The 14127-nt window shown below is 37.0% G+C and overlaps 1 protein-coding gene across 4 annotated transcripts in view; it reads right to left on the bottom strand.

Annotated features, from left to right (window-relative positions):
• PRKD1 (protein kinase D1) overlaps positions 1 to 14127 on the bottom strand; it is a 343077-nt gene that overhangs the window by 198920 nt on the left and 130030 nt on the right. The window contains exon 1 of one of the 4 annotated variants that reach the window (XM_044932975.2): positions 3723 to 4444. The exons of the other annotated variants lie outside the window; for them this stretch is intronic. The gene's annotated coding sequence lies outside the window, so the exon portion shown is untranslated. Of the gene's footprint in view, positions 1 to 3722; positions 4445 to 14127 lie in introns of those variants that run through there. 4 annotated transcript variants of the gene reach the window in all.

Below are 14127 nucleotides of genomic sequence, written 5' to 3'. Positions count from 1 at the left end.
GAAAGTGAAGAGGAACTCAAAAGCCTCTTGATAAAAGTGAAAGAGGAGAGTGAAAAAGTTGGCTTCAAGCTCAACATTCAGAAAACGAAGATCATGGCATCCGGTCCCACCGCTTCATGGGAAATAGATGGGGAAACAGTGGAAACAGTGTCAGACTTTATTTTTCTGGGCTCCAAAATCACTACAGATGGTAACTGCAGCCATGAAATTAAAAGATGCTTACTCCTTGGAAGGAAAGTTATGACCAACCTAGATAGCATATTCAAAAGCAGAGACATTACTTTGCCAACAAAGGTCCGTCTAGTCAAGGCTATGGTTTTTCCTGTGGTCATGTATGGATGTGAGAGTTGGACTGTGAAGAAGGCTGAGTGCCAAAGAATTGATGCTTTTGAACTGTGGTGTTGGAGAAGACTCTTGAGAGTCCCTTGGACTGCAAGGAGATCCAACCAGTCCATTCTGAAGGAGATCAGCCATGGGATTTCTTTGGAAGGCATGATGCTAAAGCTGAAACTCTAGTACTTTGGCCACCTCATGCGAAGAGTTGACTCATTGGAAAAGACTCTGATGCTGGGAGAGATTGGGGGCAGGAGGAGAAGGGGACGACAGAGGATGAGATGGCTGGATGGCATCACTGACTCGATGGACGTGAGTCTGAGTGAACTCCGGGAGTTTGTGATGGACAGGGAGGCCTGGCGTGCTGCAGTTCATGGGGTCGCAAAGAGTCAGACACGACTGAGCAACTGGTCTGATCTCATCTCATCTAAGATCTATACAGATACTTCACAAAAGAGGAAATCCAAATAGTAAATAAATACATGAAAAGGTGCTCAATCTCATCAATAACCATAGATTATTATAGTAAATAAAAAAAGTACAAATCACTAAAGTTCCTATAGTATGATTATACTTACATAAAAGTCAAAACCAAGTATGATCAAATAATATTGTTTAGATATGCACACATGCTGCTGCTGCTGCTAAGTCGCTTCAGTCGTGTCCAACTCTGTGCGACCCCAGAGACGGCAGCCCGCCAGGCTCTCCCATCCCTGGGATTCTCCAGGCAAGAACACTGTAGTGGGTTGCCATTTCCTTCTCCAATATGCACACATAGTGAGTGGCAAAATTCTAAAGAGAAAGGAAAAGAACTGGGGAGCTGGAGGGGATTATAATTGGGATGGGGCACACAGGAAAGCTGGCAATGTTCTTTTTCCTGACCTGGTGATGACTGCCAGGATTTATGTTTACAATAATCCTTTAAACCATACTTCCAGCCTTATATACTCTCCTGATCACATGTCATATTTCATAATGAAGCTATTAAAAAGAAGAGGAAAGAGGAGTAATAACAAGAGGGAAGAAGAGAAGCACAAACAAGGAGGAGGAGGAGGCAGAGACGCAGAGGGAGAAGGAGGTGAAGAGGAAGAAGGTTTAACACCAACTTAAATCCCAGGTTCGGTAAAACCAGTCACCATGTATTTTCCTTTGAGTGCACAAGTGTCAGATCAGTTCTTACCATATAGCCCCTTTCTGCAAACACTCTCTGCTGCCCCACTGTTCACTGTGCTCTGAATTCAGCTATTGTCCTGATTTTTGGTTCTCTTTGATAGCCTTCTCAATCAGCCAAAAACTATGACACAATAACATCCTACAAGGAGTATTCAAGGAGCAGAAATATGGGCAGGATACCACAGGATGAGACTTACTCAATATAATTTCAGCTTCATTTAATCTTATAGATATCATTCTTACAGGTATGATAAATACCTCCTCAGCTGTGGCTTTGCTTTCATGGATATTGTCCATGAGTTTCACCGATGCTGAACAGTCCTGATAGAATATATGATCATCAGTGCCATGTTCTCCAGATAAACTACGACAGCAGGTCTGAATTTTCTCTCCTCAACCTCAGCAGGAATATTCCCACAGAGTTTTTTTGTTTTTTTTGTTTTTTAAATAACTTTAAAAAATGCAGTTGGGGTAAATGTAGTCAGTAAGCATAACTCATGGCTTCTCACAGATTTTTAGATAACATTTTAGGGGCCAAACAATGTGATTCTTTTAAATGAGGAATTTAGATCATAGATTTTGGGGGAAAGGAAGAAATATGTCTAAGTATTTATTCAACATACTCCTTATTCTTAGGGGATACTTTGGTATCACTCAATGCACTGGACTTAAAAATTAACTAATCATTCTCTGGCTGTTTTGAGGAAGAAATTCTACTTAAGGTTAGGAATTTGTTCCTTCTTCCAATTGAATCGGGTTTTATTTAAAATACACTGTCCAAAAAGGAATGGTTTGTATTCCATGTCATGATTAAGTTTTTAAAAGTTACTTGTAGACAATTTTATATTATTCCTAATTATAGTCCCCAACCCTTACCCCTAAATCCTGATTTTCATGTTATAAGACTCTCCTCAATCATTTCTGCCTTGAACAGAAAACCTGCCCAGATTTCCCACGCAACCTGTTCACTTTCTCTAACTCCAAGAGCATCCTTAAACCTATACAATAATACTACCAAATTCATCTCTGTGGAATGCTCATCCAGCTTGAAAACCTCAGCAACAGTGAACCCAAACTTCAATGAGAGAAAATCCATAATCTGAGTAATAGTAAGGATATTGTAATTATTTTTTGTAAGTATCCCACCACCTGGCCCATGTGCATTTTTGAGCCATGCAAAATATCTTCAAGCTCTCAACCTCATGCAGATTGAGACAGACATATATATATACACACACACACGTATGTGTGTATATATATATACACACATACATATATATATACATACACACACATACATATATATATATATACATACACACACATACACATACATACATATATATATATAGAGAGAGAGGGAGAGAGAGGATTCTATCTTCTAATCTTCAGGTTAAACACACTCCATTTTTTCAGCTGTTTTTCAACCAACGTGGTTTCAAGAACCATCACTGGACTGAAATCATTTTGTCAATGTTATTTCCAAAATAAAGTGAGCAAGTTCAACATGGTACGTCATACCTCCACCATGTTACTATTAATGCAGACTGGAATCAACCCTATTTTTGTCAGCATTATTATACTGTTATCTGAAGCTAAGCAAACCTTCAGAATTTCTCTTTTTCTCTTTCATACACATATTTATATTTGTATAAGTGATCAATTTCAATAAAGTTATATCTATTTTATATTTACACATAATACAACCCTATAGTTATTATTATATAATTAATTATTAATAATAGTTATTATTAAACAACTTTTGAGTAGCTTTTAATAGGTACCTTTAGTATTTGATGAGTGCCTACTGTCTGTAACACAGAAAACTGTTATTTTAAAGATAAGGAAACAGACGTACAAAATCACAAAAGTAACATGCCTTGGAATCAGCATTCAAACTTCATCTGACTTCTGACTGTGCTCTTACCTCCCTCTCTTTACTACTCATTCCAGGACTTGAGATAAACTGAATTGACAAACAGGCCTTGAGTCTACCCAAGTCACTGATAACCTTGTGAACAGGGCAAAACCAAGAAGGAATCTTGCAACAAACGAGGAACCTCCCACAGGAAGACACACTGATCCATTCAACAACAGTCCTTGATGGGTTAATTTCACAATTAAAAACTAAGCTAACCATTTCCAGGAAGTCCACACTTTTCCACCTACTTTGTAAGAATATCAAAAGAAATTTTGTAAAAACAATCCAGACTCACCACATACACAAAATTCCCTGCATCCCCAATCAAATAACTGTTTGAAAAGAGGTGTCAACCGTTGAAAGATAAAGAAACTGAAGCAAAAATCCATTGAAACAGGACAATGTAAATCAAGAAGTGGTGAGGAGATGTTCACTGACAGGAGCTAGGGGCAAGATTTTTATAGGGAAGACAAGACTTTTATAGTGGAATTACACCATTGGCTATAAACTGCTGCCTTATTTGGGAAAGTCCTGTTTGCGCTTTACGATTGGTTGTCCTCAGGTTTTGATTTCTTAACCTTGAGGCATTACAGGCTTAAGTTTGGGTTTGTTTATGTAGGCGACTAAGGCACTTGAACCACTTCAGTCTAATGGACTCCCTGTCTAATTAATTTGGTATGGTATGATTTCCTCTTGGATTCTGGACAGTGTACCACCTTCTATGAATCACTGCTACTTTTCTAAGTGCTCACAGGTTCACAAGTTGTTTTTGAAATTCTGCTAAAAATTGAGACTACAATAATTAATTAGTAATTTATAAATTCTTCTATTACCCCTCTGGAAAATTGTCTTTAATCACTTAGAACTTTTCAATTTTTTGTAAAGATGATTAGTGATTTTCCAAAATCCCTGGCGTGGTAAATCTTGGACTCAAGACAAAACATCTTTTGTTACCAAAGGGCTAACTATTTCCACATCATTTAAGACATCAAATTCCTGTTAGCCAGTTTTGTTCTACCTCTAGAACTTGAAGCTCTTTCTTCTTGATTAAAAAAAAAAATCCAAGTAAAATAATCATTAAGTACCTCTGCTTTCTCTTTATCATCAAGGAACACCATACAACAGTTATTCAAACAGTCTACTTCTTCTATGATTTCATTATGAAACTAGTTTCAAATACATTGTTTCTTGGCAGGATGTCCTGTATTTTGGATTATGCTTAAACTTTCTGAAACCAGTTTTTAAAAGATGCTCTCCCTCTATTATAAACATCCTTAATTTACCTATATCTCAAGGCCAGCATGATATGCACCATTCTGAATCTGGGCGACCAAGCTACTTGTAATCCCTGACCTGTACATTTCCTTCTGCCCCCCCACACTTCAAAATGCTGAACCTGGGCCAAATGTTAGCTGATAAGAAGGAAACTAAAAGCATTACAGTAACTTGTACAAATACCAGGAAATAACAGAAGCAGCAAACAGATAAGAGTCGTGAAAAAAAAAAAGACAGAAATGCAGGTTATGGGAGCTCTCACACATCACCAACTGGGGAAACCAAGCCCCACTGCAGGGTCTATCCTGCAGGGATATATCCAGAGGGACTCCATATGGTGCTCTTTTTTTCTCATATTTTTAAAAATATGGAACATCTAAGGTCCCTTGGAATTTATGTAAACATTTTTTGAGGAAGAGTCCATATTTTACTTAATGAGGAAAAAAGCAGCAGTTTACCATCTCAACCCCCAACGCACTGGTTTATTAAGGAAACTAACAAAGAAGCTATATACCATATACACATACCTACATACAAGTATACAGGAAGACAGTGGTATGGACTATTATACAAGGAAATTTCATCACCTATATGAACATAAACAAAAAGTCCTATTAATACAGTTTTAAATACTATGTATATTATAGAAAATAATTCTCAATAAATGATGTATATTATGTGTTATATGTCACATTATAAATCATATTTCATTTATTATACCTTATATATTATACATTTCATAATTATGTGTTTGAGTATACATTTTTCTTCCATTATCATCTGAAATGTTCCTGACATCTACTTAATACCAATCCTGTCTTAACTGACATTTCATAATTGCCCACAGGCTGCAAAGCTCTGCCCAAGATAAAACATTATGTGATTATGTGCATTGCTGCTGCTGCTAAGTTGCTTCAGTTGTGTCCGACCCTGTGCGACCCCATAGACAGCAGCCCACGAGGTTCCCCCGTCCCTGGGATTCTCCAGGCAAGAACACTGGAGTGGGTTGCCATTTCCTTCTCCAATGCAGGAAAGTGAAAAGTGAAAGGGAAGTCGCTCAGTTGTGTCTGACTCTTCGCGACCCCATGGACTGCAGCCCACCAGGCTCCTCTGTCCATGGGATTTTCCAGGCAAGAGTGCTGTAGTGGGGCGCCATTGCCTTATCAACAAAAAATTAAAGAATACTTCTCTGCATTCAAAGACCACAGGATTTGCTTTCTCAAAAATCTTAGCTTCTTTCACCTTTTCTGCAAAAAGTGTCCATTTCTCTGTTAGCCCTTGCCTGTTACCCACACACTTTTCAATCCTCTACAATTCCTTAGTAAGTACAACTGATAAGAATATTCTTCATAAGATTTTATCCTAGAGAAACCTTAGTGATTGCATTCTTTTTAAAAAAATGTAATTGGAGCACAGTTGCTTTACAATGTTGTGTTAGTATCAGGGGCATAACAAAGCGAATCAGTTATACATATACATATATCCACTCTTTTTTAGATTCTTTTCTCATATAGGTCACTGAGTAGAGTTCCTCATACTACATCAGTTCAGTTCAGTTCAGTCCCTCAGTCGTGTCCGACTCTTTGCGACCCCATGAAACCCAGCACGCCAGGCCTCCCTGTCCATCACCAACTCCCGGAGTTCACTCAGACTCAAGTCCATCGAGTCAGTGATGCCATCCAGTCATCTCATCCTCTGTCGTCCCCTTCTCCTCCTGCCCCCAATCCCTCCCAGCATCAGAGTCTTTTCCAATGAGTCAGCTCTTCGCATGAGGTGGCCAAAGTACTGGAGTTTCAGCTTTAGCATCATTCCCTCCAAAGAAATCCCATGGCTGATCTCCTTCAGAATGGACTGGTTGGATCTCCTTGCAGTCCAAGGGACTCTCAAGAGTCTTCTCCAATACCACAGTTCAAAAGCATTAATTTTTCGGCACTCAGCCTTCTTCACAGAGCCTTTGACTGTGTGGTTCACAATAAACTATGGAAAATTCTGAAAGAGATGGGAATACCAGACCACCTGATCTGCCTCTTGAGAAATCTGTATGCAGGTCAGGAAGCAACAGTTAGAACTGGACATGGAACAACAGACTGGTTCCAAACAGGAAAAGGTACATCAAAGTTGTATATTGTCACCCTGCTTATTTAACTTACATGCAGAGTACATCATGAGAAACGCTGGACTGGAAGAAACACAAGCTGGAATCAAGATTGCTGGGAGAAATATCAATAACCTCCCGTCATACTACATCAGATCAGATCAGTCGCTCAGTCGTGTCCGACTCTTTGCGACCCCATGAATTGCAGCACGCCAGTAGGTCCTTATTAGTTATCTATTTTATATATTATGTAATGATGGCCTATTCTTTACCTTCACTTGATATGACTTCTTGTTTAGGGTCATCTTTTGTTTTAATTCAATTTTTTGGTAAAATCTTAATTTTTTGGACTGCTTAAAATAGTTTTAAAATAAGGGTTGGAAAACTGATTAAAATACTTTTTGACAAATCTTTCTGCCAATGCTTTAGATAGTCCTTTTAGAAATAATTAGCTTTAAAAAAAAAGAGACAACTCTTTGAGTGGTAAAGACAACTCAAGAACATTATATTACACAGGTATATACATGTGTTTCTATGTGATACATAAATTATGATCAGATCTATTTTTCTGATGAGTAGTTGTACTCATCACAGCCATTTGTGTTACTTCTTTTAAAAATATAAATATACACTTCTATAATTCAACCACGTTTGATATGTTATTTCTACAGAGAGAAACATAATAAATTACTCCAAGTTTTCACTAGTTTCAAACACTGATTTTTCCTATTTTGAGAAAAGTAAATTGATAAGGGACCACAAGCTAGCCATGAGATGATGAGACAGATTCCTACAATCCAGAAATTATTCCAAACTGACTAATTGAAGACTATATGCTTAATGAAAACTAACCATTATGACTAAGGAGCCACTAAGGCCTCCACCCACAAGACCTCATACTTCAAGCCAGAAATCCACAAACTAATATACATTCATAAGGAACAGCAGAGAACTAAAGTATTAAGTTTTAAGTACCATAAATATTACATCAGAGAAAGAAAAGATCAGTTGAGCTGGATTATGTGAAAAAGGCTTCCTAGAAAAGGTAAAATATGAACAAAGTCTAAAAAAAATTATGATGTGAATAATAAGCTCATGGGAGAACCAATCACAAAACCAGAAACCTTCTCTATTTGTACTGAAAGTAGGATTGAGCATGAGAATGACGAGGGGATGGTAATGACTGCGGCACATGCTGGAGAACAGGCCGGGAACGCGCAGGGAGAACGGGCACTTCATAGCGGGAGACGGAATAAGGTCATGATGGGCTTAAAGTGCTTGACTAAATTCGGGTTTTTTTTTAAGGCTCACTGTATATGTTGTACATTCAGAGATTTTAGTTTATAGGAACACTTCCATAACATAATCTTAGAACACACTTTTACTGAATAACCTGACAAAGGAAAGAAGAGCAGTCAGCATATTCTTTCTGAAAAGCACTGAAATGGAGACAATTGTATCATCTGTGAATATTCTTGGAAAATGCACTGAGGTATGTGATTCACTTTTGCAGCCACTTCTATAAAGTGACCATTTTATATTCCTCATTTTTTACTTGCCATTTTCTTTTGTCTTATCAAGAATACCCATAGGGTTTATGTATCCAGAAATATACCTACTATGCATTCTTAATGCCCTTATATTTCTTGAATACCTAAAAAACATTTGCTTTCCTAAGAACTGTTATCATGAGGCTCGGTTCTGTTGAAGAATAAAAAAAAAAAAAATGAAAAGCTGCTTGTTTAGAGAAGGTTCTGGACAATGGAGAAGAGATGTTATCAAAGATGCTCTGAAGTACAAGTGAACATTTCTGACCACTATCAATGCTTCTCTGTGTCTTAGCCAAGTGTTCTGCTTTCAAGAGCTCTTGCATTAGTATGTTCCGGTCTGATTCATAAATGCATTTTGGGTCATCTGCTTTATCTTAAAGACTATTTTACTTTAATGATTTCCTCCTGAGTTTTGAGTATTACTAACAACAAAGAAAACAGTCCTGAAGCACAATACAAAATTTTATTTTATATCATGTAAAATATACATTATACATTTTAGATGAATTATAACTATGAACCTCTCCTTTGAACAATTTTACCCAGAGGGATGGAATGGGGAGGGAGGAGGGAGGAGGGTTCAGGATGGGGAACACATGTATACCTGTGGCGGATTCATTTTGATATTTGGCAAAACTAATACAATTATGTAAAGTTTAAAAAATAAAATTAAAAAAAATAAAATAAATTATCTTCTGCTGTATTTGGTTTGGGAACTCTTCACTATTTAATAGTCAGGATAAAAATTGGTTAGAAGCATCATCAAGTATTGTTGTACCTAAAGATTCTGTTGTTGTTGTTTAGTGACAAAGTCATGTTTGACTCTTTTGAGACCCCACTGACTGTAGCCCACCAGGTTCCTCTGTCCATGGGATCTCCCAGGCAAGAATACTGAAGTGAGTTGCTATTTCCTTCTCCAGGAGATCTTCCTGACCCAGGGATGAAACCTTAGTTTCCTGCATTGTAGCTTTAGATACATATCATTAGATACATAACATCTACTTGCTAATGATGTATGCTTGGCTGAAAGAGCATATTATAACAAAAAGAAAGATGTATATTGTGTGTACAGTATAATTATTATTTACTTTGCCAGTTGTAATTTAACAGAAGACTTGTAATTTATTCAAACAATATGCAGATCATACGCCATAATACCATCAGGTTTTTACTTCTGCTTTTTGAACAAAATACTTGATGCCTCTCAGTGATAAAGGTATTCATCAACTGACTTGAGTTTAACAATCCCGGGACCTAGTGAGACCCAGAGGATTTCTCTGATTTAACCTATTTGCAACATACCAATTTCTCAATCTCTATTCTTGTTTTCCAACTCACAGCTCATATCTCTGTTCGGTTATTTCATTGTTTAAAATTATCTCTAGATTAAACATCTTTAAACAGAACAAGGAATCACTGTATCACAGGGTCTTTATTCCCATATTATAAAACTTAACAATATGATATTTTATTCATTCACTCACTCAACAAAGAATCTTAAGCTTTAAGTGTGTACAAGGTGCTGTGGACAAGATATATCTAGCTCCACATTCTATAGGAGATATAGATATTAATGAAGTAATCCATTTTATGACTGCAATAGTCATAAGTATTACAGAGGTGTACATGATGCTATGAAACCATATAAAACAAAGTTCCAACTTAATTTGGGGAAGAGGGACCGGAGAAAAGGACTTTCCCGGAAGTCTTCTCTGAGGGCTACTGTGAAAATTAAATATTTGAGAAGCATCGGGCCTGGGTCCCAGAACATAGCAGCATGCAGTGAAGTGATGGTGATAATGATGACGGTATGACACAATTAAAGTCATTCAGCTCTGTATCGTTCTAGTCCTCCAGACCAGGCAAGTTTAGAATATATTAAGAATAGAACCAGATGTGCTAGTATGTCGCCTATTGCATGAAGAATAACAACAAAGGGCCTTAGAGTCTGTAACTGTCCGTTCGTTGTCTTTATCATTATTATAGATTCTCCTCATCAGAGGCTTAACAGTGTGTGTCTTCCCAGAATAGGTCTAGTTCTCCTATTCTAAAATGTTCGAGATTCACATGGAATCTACTACTATGCTACTCAGTCAAGAGAAGAGCTTGGGCTGTGGTCAAAAAGGGCCAGTCATAGTAGGTCCCTCATTCCTTCAGTTTGCATCAAGCCATTGAGAAGCTTAGCATCCTTGACCTGTTCACTTCTGCCCTCGCATGCCTCCATCATGCAGCTCCCCTTTCAAGAGCCGTTTCAGTGAACTCATCTTCAGCAGTACAGCCCAGGGCCTGCTAGTGTATGCATTCACGTGTGTGGACAACCAAATGACTAAAATAGGCTGAGTGTGGCTTCAATGAATGCAAACACAGAAATAAATATGAATCAGCGTACACAACAAGCCTGAAATGCACACAGCAACCTTCTCACTGCAAGAGAAACTACTGTTTGACCGTTTTCTTCTTGTAGTAAAAGTGAAACTGATTTTTGCTCACTTCATCATTTTATCCTTTTCATTTAATGCCATGCATTATGAGATTGCCATCTCTCAGGCAACATGGTAGCTGCTTTCATATGTGTTACTTTTTAAATTTTTTTAACAGCTTAACTAAGGAGTAGTTGACATAATACTCATGTATTATAATACTCATTATTATCGTAGAAAGTTCACAGCTTGATAAGTTTTGGCATATGAATAACCTCACCGGAATCACCACCAAAAATCAAGATAATGAACATATGCTTTATCCCAAAGGAACTGCTATAGACTAAACGTTTGTGCCACCCTCCAGTTCACATATTTAAGCCCTAATCCCCAGTGTAACAGTACAAGAAGGTAAGAAGTAGTTAGGCTATGAGGATGAAGTCCTCTTGAATGGGCTTAGTGACCCTGATAAGAAGACACATGAAAGAGATAATCTTTCACTCCACCATTTGAGGACGCAGCAAGGAATACTGTGTGCAAGCCAGGGAGAGAGGCCTCACCAGAACCTGGCCATGCTAGCACCATGATTTCAGACTTCCCAGCCTCCAGAACTGTGAGAAACTAATTTCTATTGTTCAAGCCACTTGGTTTGCCGTATTGTATTACAGAAGCCCACACCAGCTAAGACAAGAACATATGCATCACATCTCATGCTCCTTCCCAATTCCTCCCTTAGCTCCTCCCCATCCTCTCATTCCAAGCAACCAGTGATCTACAGTTCTGCACTATGGATTAGCTTGCACTGTCTGAGATTTTCTACAAACAGAATCATTCATCATGTACTTTATGTGTGGAGCATCTTTCACTTAGTATAATTATTTGGGGCTTCATCCATGTTGTTCAGTGGCTAAATCCGTATTATACCATATTGTCAATACTCCATTCCTTCTCACTGCCAAGTATTATTCCATTGTGTGGGTATACCATAGTTTGTTTATACATTCACCTACTGAAATCTAAGGCTACTGCAAACAAACTTTTGTAGGTATTTGTATATAATAATTTGTATGGTCATACCATACCAAAATGCAACAGATTTCTCATGGGTAAATACGCAGGAATGGAGTAGCTGGTATATATGACTTTTAAAGAAACTGCCAAACTGTTTTCCAAAGTGAATGCACCATTTTACATTCTCAACCAGCAGCGTATGAGTTTTACTTCCTTTATGTTCTCACCAACACTAAGTATGGTAAATTATTTTAATTTTAGCCATTCTAAACGTAAACCCTGTTTAATTCCCCCATGAAAAAGAATCTCCATGTCATAGATCATAACAATAAAGCTCTGCTCATGTTTTCCTCCCAAGGAGATAAATCACAAAAAGTTCCTTCAGAGTACCCCAAATTCTATTCTAACACAAAAACATAAAACAAAAAAATGTCAAAATTCTTATGCAATTTGATTTTATAACTGAACTTTCATACTGTAGACTTGAATCATAGTAAAACTGGTAACCAAATAAGTTTTAATCCCAAACATAGACCACATCATGAAATATTAAAACAAAATACCTTCTACAAACTCAGAAGGTCCAAATTTTATACTGTAACCCTACAGAGTTGGGTAGGATGAGATCCTTTGTTAGTACAATTATCAAATATTAGTAATATTTCAAATGTTTCACATATCAATTTATCTCAAATGTTATTATCAGTAATTCTTTTGTAGAAAAAAAATGTATTCAATATTTAAAGTTTTCAAGGCCAATACTTGGCACAGTATGAGCTTGTGAAATTTTGACCAGGATGCTGAAATTTGATGACCATGATAACTAGAGAAAAAAAAATGTGAGGAAATAATTTGCCATCTTAGTAATAGCAGCAGCCAGGAAAATTGCTAAAACATTGTAAGTGCCAGAACATGACATTGTTGAAGAACTCAGGAAAAAGAAAAGTTTATTATCTTATATGGAAACTTTCAACCAACTCCCAAATACCTGGACACAGCAATACTTGCAAAAAAGCAATGACATGATGGAAAGCAGACAGGAAAACTAATTCAAAATCACTTTGCAAAGTTTTAGTAAAACAGCCAACATTAAAGTGCTGCCAATTTGAAGCCACTGCTTTAAAAAAGGCAAACATCCTTCTAACATTCACTGGATCAAAAGTGACCTAATCACAAAATAAAATGCCTTCAAAAACAAAAGAGAATGGAATGGCAAAAAAGAGACAGCTACAAATCAGTCTTTTTTAACTTCCCACTAGCATCATGAAAAACATGACAATCTGCAGATTATTAGTGCTGCCAAAATTGGAGAAAGTTCTTGTGGTTAATATAAAAACAAAATATGCATAAATATACAAGGATAACAAAAGACTGTTTTTTGCTTGTAGGAGCACTGTAATTTTATTAAAATGGTAGGTGTTTCTGCAGAATAGGAAATGGGACTGCACTTAAAAAAATATCAAATTCTATACCCATTATACAGTAGTCACCTTTAAATTTTGGCAAGAAAAAAAAATTGTCCACATGAAAAATAAAAGAAGCAAACTATTTAAAAATCTTCCAAACTACAATAACCAAAGAAACTGCTTATTTCCCGCTTTCAGGTAAATTTGAGATTTGCTCTCCTTAAAGAAAACAAAAGCCACTATCAAGAATCTGGTTTGTTCTAAGATACTTGAGTACCTAAATCTCACATCCCATCCTGTTAAAAAAAAAAAAAAAATCACAGCTACCTTTAAAATGTGTGTTCTGTGGAAAGTTGGGAAGGTAAAAACACTATTTTATTTGAACAATTAAGTTTCTTACACTTAAATAGGTACAATGTTTAAAATAATCATATCCATAAACAGTGGATATTTCTGATTCAAACAGAGAAGAGTACAAGTTTGGTCTTTTGGTTTGTTTTTGGTTGGGGTAGCGGGTATTCCATTTGTTTTCAGTTGCTTAAGCTATGAAAAATGAACCTGGTCTCCAGCACTCTGTGTAAGTCACCTGAAGGAGCTGAAAGGAAGGAGTTGAAGGAGAGTGAAAAAGTTGGCTTAAAACTCAACATTCAGAAAACTAAGATCATGGCATCCGGTCCCATCACTTTATGGCAAATAGATGGGGAAACGGTGGAAACAGTGACAGACTTTCTATTTTGGGGCTCCAAAATCACTGCAGATGGTGATTGCAGCCATGAAATTAAAAGATGCTTACTCCTTGGAAGAAAAGCTATGAAAAACCTAGACAGCATATTAAAAAGCAGAGACGTTACTTTACCAACAAAGGTCTATCTAGTCAAAGCTATGGTTTTTCCAGTGGTCATGTATGGATGTGAGAGTTGGACTATAAAGAAAGCTGAGCACC

The sequence above is a fragment of the Bubalus bubalis genome, chromosome 20, assembly GCF_019923935.1.
Source record: "Bubalus bubalis isolate 160015118507 breed Murrah chromosome 20, NDDB_SH_1, whole genome shotgun sequence".
Lineage (NCBI taxonomy): Eukaryota > Metazoa > Chordata > Mammalia > Artiodactyla > Bovidae > Bubalus > Bubalus bubalis.
Note: the sequence above shows the minus strand (reverse complement) of the source record. Positions and strands in the feature narration are given on the sequence as shown.